Below are 9,805 nucleotides of genomic sequence, written 5' to 3'. Positions count from 1 at the left end.
AAAAAAAAAAAAAAAAAGAGGTCCAAATCTGCAAAGATAAACCCCACCAAAATAAATGTTCAGCTAATTTTTCAAACTCACGTGGCGAGGAATATGCGTATATGACTTCCTAAGTAGTTGACGTCTATTTTGGTGGCTGACTGTTTGGCTTTCTCATTGATTGAGCTTTTCCTTTCTTTCTACTGCAGTCAGTAGCATTAATTGGACAATTAAATCTTTGTACACTGACAACCTGCCACCTATTCTACGTCCAACTAAACATTTGACAAACTGCTGCAACTGACAGGAATTTGCCTGCTTCTTTAGTTGACTCAAGGTCCAATATCCTTGAATTTCTTGTTTTCAAAATTTCTAAAGAAATAGTTAAAAAAAAAATTAAATCTACCATTTCAAATATAATACAGTAAAAATCTATAAAAATGTATAATTTAAAATTAAAAAATATATATATTTTTAATAAAAATTAAAAAATATATTATATTTTTAATATATAAATATAAATTATGATAAAATAATTTTTTTATTATATACATATTTGATATAAAATAAATATAATATCAATATACAAATTATCGTATTCATAAAAAATTGTTAAAACTTAAGACCAAATCCATTAACACTTTGTTTATTTTAAAATATTTAGCATTGAGTAGTACTATATTTTTTTTTTGCATAAGACTTATAATTATTAATTTTACTTCTATACCAATTATATCGATAGATATATTTTAATTATATCAAAATATGATTTATTTAAAGATAATTTTTATATCAAATTTGATATCAGATAATATCAAATTTGTTATTTAATTTTTTTAACTTAATAAAAATAAAATCAATTGATAAAATAACTCTTAAAGGTTGTGTTTCTTTATACTTTATTTTAAATTTTTTATACTTTATTTTTTCAAACCAAAATCTATAAATATTTCAAATTTTTTCAAGAAAATAATTATACTCATTTTATAAAGTTTAACAATTCTAAAACCTTGGTTAATTTTTTTTATTTCTTTATTTTTATCTTAATAGTTATATAAAAATATTTATGTAAATATCATATGATTAGATTAAATATTTAAAAATATCATAAAAAATTTATGATATTATTTTTTATACTTTTAAACTTATTTATTTGATTTTTGAATATATTACATATCTATTTTGTATATTATTAATAATATTATAATATATAAATTCATATATATTTATAAATATATTTATATTAAATTAAAAAATCTAAAATAATATATCAAAATAACTCATATCAATATATATTATATTTTTTAAAAATATCAAAACGATATCCCATTCATTATTAACAAAACTTGATAAGACTTGAAGGATAACTAAATATCTTGTCATTGGAGATGCTTTTGATTTTTTTTTATTGAATCCCTTCTACTTGTGGAGTACAGTGTTACAGCAGTCCAGCTCCAAGCACACACTTTGAGGGGGCAACAGATTGCGGACTTATTGGCAAATATGGCGCAAGCAATGGCCCCGGTATGCTTGTTTTTTCAGCTGCCAGCGCCTAGTCTTGGACACCTGCTCGATGAAGGTACCAATGGTAGTTTGTGCGATTGCCTTTATAGCTAAACCGACATTCGGGTAGGGCCATACAAGGAAACCTCACATCTGGATCGTGCGATCATGGTTCTTTTTCTAGCCACAAAGTTAAAACCGTCGCTTGGGGTTGACAAGGTTAGCTTGCTTTGATTCATTCCCAGGATATGAAATATGATTCCATTTCTATCTATTTAAGCAAAACATAAATAGATTTTTCCACCGTTTCATTGGAAATCTCATCATCATAAATAGTGCGAACTTTCAACACAATATACTTTTCTAAGCTCAATAATGCTCACGCGGTGACGACTAACTGGGATCCCCTGGTTTAAGTAGGTTTTTTTATCATTGGATTGTCACAGCACATCATGCTCACGCACCTTGAGCATTAAAAAGTTACAAGTGCAAGCATATGCGTTCACACGAGCCACGGTGCTTGGTCTAATGTCTCGTGCCACAGAGTCAGGATTCCCTCTGTCCAGCAACATACAGGGAAATCTCCTCAATTTAACATTGCATAAAAACACACCTAAATATGCACTCATATCCTACCTTACATTAACTTACATTAATCAAAAAATTATTTTGCAAAATCACCGCATTTTTTTCAGCAAAAAGTTACCTCGTGTATTTTCACAAGGTGCAAAACCATTGCAGTTGACTTTGCAAAATTTGATCACATGATTGTGTCTCACAGCATGCCTCGAAACTTACCAACAATATAATATCGACAAAAGCACTCTGGCATCAAAATTCTTCATATTCATCATCTTCCCCGTAACCAAACTCCTCTTCCTCGTTCCTATCGGAGTATAGATTAGCATTCTCAGGCTCAAACTCATCACTATAAATTTCTTCCTCAGAACTACAAACTTCCAAAGTTGATGTTCCTTTGGACTGATGTGTTTCAATTTGCTTGCCACTGTTCGAGTCTATACCACCTTTCTTAGCCTGCCTTTTCAGTGACTTCCTCCTACAAGGAAATCAATAGAGTACGTTCATCAAATTCAGGAATAGAACTTTCTAAATAATATTGGATTATCTCAAAGAGTTGTTGATCCATAGTTTGATTCTTGTCTTTTCGGTATCAATTTGATTTCTGATCTTAGGGAAACTGCCGAGATCTTATGTCTGTCATTTTCCAATCAAAAGCAAAATGTTAGCATATTTAAAATGAACAGAAGACTAAACTCCAGGTCTTTCTTTAGCTGAGTCAAAAGCCAATGGCACTGATGATAGTAATATGAAACTGATATGGTAAAACAAACTAGAAGAAACTTGAAGGTAAATTTTGTCTGAGAGAAGTATGTTACCAAAGGTCAAGTCAATTCTACAAATACTTAAACAGACCAGGTAGAAATACGAATGTAAGATCCTACGACAAAACCCTCTAACCCCTTCATTGTATTAGAATTGTCAAGTAATATAAAATTTGTAAAGTTTCTCAAACTAAATACAGGAGATGCATTTGTAGTAATTACGATAAAATCAACAAGAATACAAACAAATTTCACACAATTTGACTTTTCTTCCACCATATTTCCAAAGTTTCTCATACTTTAGAATCTATTGAAACCTACCATCTACCTCTTCGACATGCTTCATACCACCTAATGTTTGTGTTAACAAACCATGGGTTCACAACATTGTTGAATTCTAAAAAGATTTCTGACAATTTCATGAACTGGTGTAAGCACACATGCATACAAGTGTCTGAATATTTTTACTAATATTTTTTCCTTCTTAGAGGTTCTCTTCAAAGAAGAAATTCAAAGCAATCTGGTGGATATTAATCAAGAGAGTATAGATTGTGCAAATATTCAGCAAAATTTTGTGTAACTATGTTGAATTGAAGTGACACTTTGGTTCAATTAAGGCATTTAATGTGAGCAATTGCAATTCTAAATTACTATAACATAGCACATAGATAGAGAGAGAGAAGGGAGCATACAGGGTCATTGGTTCGCTTCTCCAATGGATCATAGTTGATTTTTGAACTCAGTCTCTACAAAGGAGGAAAAAAAATCCATATCAATATGCCAAGAAAAATAGGACCAAAGAGTTACTAAGAAGAAAACCTAAAAAGAACTTTAAAAATATAAAGAATCTCGACAGGCAAATACATGAAATGTAGATAATTCATAACATTAATAGTGAAATTTTCTTCAGTGTTCTCAAGGAAGCATGCCACAACATTAGTTACCACTTGTCTATAAATAAATAAGACTTCAACAAAGAATATTTTACATCTGATTACATCTGAAGGGGCACTTTATATAGCAAACAAATTTTCTTATACTTTTCTGCTTTTCCTCTTCCTTTACTTTTTCCATCCTGCTAGCAACAGCTTTCCTAGCAAAAGATGATTTCTTTCTCGTTGCAGGTTTTCTTTCTTTCTACTGACAGGGAAATATGCTTATAAGATATGGGTGAATTAGAATAAGTAGCGCAAAATTAGAATCAGAAGCTAATCCAGTTTTGAAATTTAATTGAAGCACTGTACAGAGACCCTAATAATCCTCAATCAAAGACACAATTAGGATCAACAAAAAAGATTAGCCATGAATATCAAAAGAGCAATGGATATAATTAAAGATGCAAAAAGCAAAACTTGTGCCACGAGTTTCCAGTGTTGTTGAAGTGTCATTGAATTTATTGCACAGTTCAAGCTAAAACCACTACATAGACTCATTAAAAGAGGTTACAAATTTCAATGGAAGAAAAACAAAATGCATGGCCTAATAGCACTCTGAGAAAGTGATATATGATATAAGTAAATGTAAGTTCTAACATCAATACAAATAAAACAAAATGCATGAACAAATAGAAGTCTGGAATGTTGATAGAGAGAAGATGGATAAAAAAATGCGAAAGCTGTCATATGAATGTGAAACAAATATGACAACACCAATTAAGCAGTTCTAACATTGGACTCCATTGGTAGAGGTGAAGCATTGGCAGTTAGCATGAGCACTTGGATTTTGTGCAGTTTAGCGCTGTAGCATATACGGAATTGACAATTTGCAAATGCAAAGACTGAGAGAACCAAAAAACTTGTTCTTCTCATTTATCCCTCATTATATTTCTACGTTAATTAATTCATCTTTATCTTCATTCGCATTTCTTATTTTAAAACATGAACTACCTTTTAGAGGTTAGAAGGGGCATAAAAAAACCAAAATTTTAGTTCTAATCTAACGGACCGTCTTCTAGTGATCTGGTAACCAATTTAGCGTTTAGTTATGAAAAATTACAGTAACTATTAAACCAATATATATAACTCCAGCAGTCCATAGCTTCTCTCAGAAGATAAAGATTGCTTATTTCGATATTATCCCTCTAACCCAAGCAATATGCAAGAACAAAGGTATCCAAACAAATACTTTACAACTAAAGTTACCTAAATTATTTTCGCTAAAGATTCTACTTTTCTTTTTATGAACTTAGCCATTAAGGGAAAACAATAAATACCTTCAGCACCTGTGCCTACAAGCTTCATCCATCATTTTCAGGTGAAAGACAAGCAGCTGCCTTCACGAATCACTTTGCAAACTTATTGCTTAACAAGCTAGAATGCAATGCCACTTTGAAACTAGATTTATCTCATCCCTTACAGTCCAAGTATTCAAACAAGTAGGAAACTATCAGTTCCCTTCTCTCCAGAGGCGAAGCCAGGGAAATGGGTGGGGGCTACATAGTAATTTCTTGGGGAAGGGGGACCAAGTAATCTTTTTGGTGGGGTCGGGTACTGTTCTACAATGGTGTAAAAAAAATTTTGGGGGCTATGGCCCCTGCCTGCCCCCCTGGCTACGCCCATGTTTCTACCACTTTTTCATCTCTTTCTTCGAGTTCCAAACAAATGTAATATAGACTCAAAGACATTGGCATAATAAAAACTTAAAATAAAAAACAATGAAAGAAAGAGAGAGGGATAGAGAAGAAAATGAAATACCTTCGGATAATCTTTATTCATAGCTTCCCAAACCAACTTCTTGAAAAACATCTGTGTTTTGTTGTTAAGATATCCGATACGCATTTAGTATTAACTAAAATTTAAAATAAATAAAATACTAAAAAAATAATTTCCTAAAGTACGTACCATGTTTGGACTGCAAAAACAGCAATGGCCGCCTTCGGGTTTTTGGAGAACTAAACGAGAGATAAGCACTTGATAGATCGATTTTTAAACGCGAAAAATCTTTCGCTCTTTTTTTTTTTTTGGGGGGGGGGGGGGGTGGGGAGGGGGACGTAGGATTCACGCGTTCAGTTCTGTTTATAGAAAAGGCGCTTTGGTTTCTAAATTACTAAAATAGCCTTTGATCGTACACCGACTTTCCCTTCTTTATGGATCGCTTTCAAGCTGAATTTGGGATAGTATATGGGCTAGTACTTGGCGGCCCGGGAATTAAAGCCCGTTTGATTGACATGGACGGCTATTGGAAAGAATTATTTTTTGAAATACATATTTCAAAGAGTTTCATTTAAAATTTTCTTTTTGTCTCTTTTTGAAATAAAGAATGCATAATTTTTTTAATTTGTATAATAGTAAATTCATATTCACCAAATGTCATTTTTATGGCCTATTAAATTATTTAAGTATTCATTTTACTTAAATTTCATCTAAAATTAAATTTTTTAAAAATTATAAAATACACCGTCCTAATCAAAATTAGAGGATTAAGACATAATTTAAGGGTATATTTAAAAAATAATATAAAAAATACATGACCATCATTATTATTTTATGTTTATGGGATTAAAAAACTTTACCTATTGAGCATATATAAAATAATAATCATTGGATAAGAATATATACAAATTTTATTGAAAAGTCTAAAAACTTGAAACAAAAAACTTTAACCAAGTCATGTACTTATAATTAAAGCTATGTTTTGGTTGGTTGCACTTTCCAATCTCTTTATTATTTGCTCTTTTAATGTGAATTTATTTATTCACTTACTAATAGATGAAATGGTAACTTCAAACTTTATGACTAATTAATTTTAAATTCATGTAATACACAGATATGTAATCTTATATCTTATATATATTTATATATATAAGTTTTGGATAAAAAAATTCAATGTGAATTATCTATTTTTTACACGTAGACTATTTTGAACAATTGCCAATAAATTTTATTTATTTATTTTACATTTTTACTTTATATACCTTTTTATATTGGTGTGAACAAATTAGAGATTTAATAAAAAATTTTTGACAAAACTGATTTTTTTTTCTTTTACATTTTCATTGTTATTGTCTTATTTTATAAACACTTAAAACTGAAATTTTAAAATTAAAATTAGAAAGTAAATTACATTTGAATATCTTATTATTTTTTGTTGTCCAAACAAATTAAATTATTTACATATGACTATTCAATAACTGTATCAATTTTGGTCTCAAAATTTCATACAAGAATTTTGGTCAAAAACAAACCCAACAAACAATTTATATTACTATAGATAAAAAGGATCATCTATTTGACAGCTGTATTTTTTTTCTTAGGTTTTCTTTTTACTATTATGTTTTTAATTATTTTTTTTATGTCTTTGGAAGCTTCCATACATAGCTTTTGGGGGATTTCAATGTCAAATTGATTGCCATATGTTGTTTTCTAAATATTACGTGGTAAGAGTTTTTAACAGATGTAACAAGAGAAAAATATACCATGAAAAAAGAATACTAACAAAATACCCTCTTTTTAACCTTCTTCTCACAACCCCCAGCATCATTCCATTACTTTGTCTCTCTTTTTTAGATTTTACCTTTCATTGTTTTTCCTTCTTTTACTTTTTTTTTTAACCATATCTTAGGGTTTCTTTTTAATAAATTTATGAAGATTTTAATTATGTACGAAGACCTTCTTTATTTCTTTTTTTTTCCCTTTTTGTCTTATCTTCTCCTGTGATGTAAGTTTTGATCCTTTGATTTTAAATACAAGTTTTGATTATTTGTTTGTCATGAACTTAAAGATTACTAATTCTTTTTTTTAATTTTTAGTCAAAATTTCTAGAAACTCCAACCAAGAAATTTCCCACTCTTCACTCTTCTCACTCGTAACCCATTCTTTTCGTCACAAATCGCTCAATTCCAAACCCCTCATTTTGACTTTTTTCCATAGCCAAAGTAACTTTATCAAAAAAAAAAAAAAAACTCCCCTTTTTCGTTTTGTTAATATTCCAGTTTGCCACTAACCTTTGTGCGTTTTTTCCGATTTGATGGTTCAACTAGTGATGAAATGGAAGAAATCCATGAACCTTTCTTTGGCGATTTAATGGTGGAAGAGAAGAGCGGTGAATGTCATAACGTATAGATTTATAGATTTACTGTTAGACATAAATTTTAAGAATTATTATTATTATTTTTTTTAAATATGATTGATCACCTAACAAAATATATCTCATTTAAAAATGAATTCTAAAATTGACATAGGTATTTTTGAATAGTAAATTCTGATCCACGAAACTAGATTTAAGATTTGGGAGTATAATTACACACGATAAAAGTTATAGCATTCTCATAACGCACATCTAATGATGGTACCAGTTTGATTTTAAATTATTTAAGTCTTAATTATATTTATGATTTACTAAAAATATTTAATATTAAAAACTTATTTTAAAATTACTTCAATAGTTTTATAGTAATTTAAGATAATTCTCTCATTATAAAAGTATTCATGAAGACTAGTATCATACTCTAAAGAGACTTCATCATCAGATTTGTTAATATATTTTATTCAAAAATAATTAGTCAAAACCTCTAATAATTTGGTAAGATTTACTTTGATGCAGATTTCTCAATAGTTTAATAAGATTTCTTTATAAATTTATTTTTTAGAAAATGCATTAAATCTTTTAATAGTTTGGTAAGATTTAATGTAAGATGCAAATCCTCTAATAATTTGATAAGATTAAAATAGGATATTTTATCAATAATAATTTTTTTAAAAAATTGATTTATGAAATTTTCCAATAATTTGATAAAATGCATAAAAATTTAAATTCATAAAAAAATTCTTCAATACTTTGGTAGGATTCATGAATCCATTATAGAAATTTTTTTTATTTTTTATTTTTTGAATAAATAAATAAACTAAAATTCATAAAATAATGTATTGTTCAATTTAAAATAATAAAGGATAAAAATAATGGTAAAAAAAATATAAAATAAAATGACACTGGAAAAATAAAATCAAAACAAAAAATAAAAAGAAATGAAAGAAAATACCTGTGATAGGTTCGGTTGGAGCACAGGTCAACACGCAGGTTCACACAAGTCAATCGAATCCTAGCTATCCTAAAATGACATCGTGTTGTCTCTGTATAAAAGGTGAAATTTTATTTTTTTCTTCAATTGCCTCAGTCCCCCCTCTCTCTGTCTCTTTCTAACTTAATTTCTCTGATTTATTTCTAAAAGTTTCGTCAGGAAGTTCAAATGATCCTAGAAACTAACCAAGAACTCAGATTCCAACGATGAAATCTTCAAATGGTTGACGGAATCTTCAAATTTTCCCAAAAACACTAATGAACCCAGAAAATGGCCGTTGCCTTTTCTTTTCTAGCCACTGTAAGCTTCACCAGGAAATTCAAGTTTCCACTAGAAAAATTAAGCAAACCTAGAAAAAATAGTTTTTCGATAAATTTAAAACCTAAACCAAACTTTCAATTCCAACCCAAAAAAAAAACCAAAACTTTCCAGTAGATTTTCAAAAAAAATCACAGACTAAAAAAAATCTAAACTATTCCCAAAAACTTAAAAGAATCCAAAGCTTTCCCGATTTTCCCAAAATTGAAAAAAAAAATCAAAAACTCTTCTTCTTTTTTCCAAAAACCACAAAATAAAAAAAAAAACCTTAAACTTCTCCAAATGTTAAAACCTTCGACCCAATTTTAAAAAAGAAAAAAAAAAACCTTAAACTTCTCCAAATGTTAAAACCTTAAAAATCCAACCAATCTTCTTTTTGTCTTTTCAGAATTTTCTCCCTTTGTGTGGTTAATTGTTTGTCTATATAGCGATTTAATCCTAGTTAATTTCATTGATTTTCTGTAATTCTAGTAACCTAAGATTTAATTGTGATTTTATTGTTGTGAATTTGATTATGCATAAATCACGCCCAAAAGGATTAAATTCAAGATTTTCAAACTTTTCCTTTTTTGTTTTTTAGCTTTTTTTTTTAGAACTTTTTTTAAACAAGTAAAATTAAACCAAAAAAAAAAACAAACAAAAAAGA

At 28.9% G+C, this 9,805-nt stretch overlaps 1 long non-coding RNA gene across 3 annotated transcripts; it reads right to left on the bottom strand.

Moving 5' to 3' along the window:
- Positions 1-1,790: 1,790 nt before the first annotated feature.
- On the bottom strand, positions 1,791-5,786 carry LOC149511282 (uncharacterized). Of its 3 annotated transcripts, XR_016334340.1 has the most exons (5): positions 5,666-5,786; positions 5,519-5,569; positions 3,518-3,571; positions 2,281-2,697; positions 1,791-2,040 (listed from the first exon to the last, which is right to left on the bottom strand). It is a non-coding gene; the product is annotated as an uncharacterized LOC149511282 (long non-coding RNA). The 3 variants fall into 3 exon arrangements; XR_016334338.1 differs by having other exon boundaries at positions 1,791-2,697; XR_016334339.1 differs by having other exon boundaries at positions 1,791-2,539.
- Positions 5,787-9,805: the final 4,019 nt, after the last annotated feature.

The sequence above is a fragment of the Durio zibethinus genome, chromosome 26 (assembly GCF_047325235.1).
Source record: "Durio zibethinus cultivar Kanyao isolate XHJ-2024 chromosome 26, ASM4732523v1, whole genome shotgun sequence".
Classification (NCBI taxonomy): domain Eukaryota; kingdom Viridiplantae; phylum Streptophyta; class Magnoliopsida; order Malvales; family Malvaceae; genus Durio; species Durio zibethinus.
The sequence above is the reverse complement of the archived record's forward strand: the minus strand, read 5'-3'. Positions and strand labels throughout refer to the sequence as shown.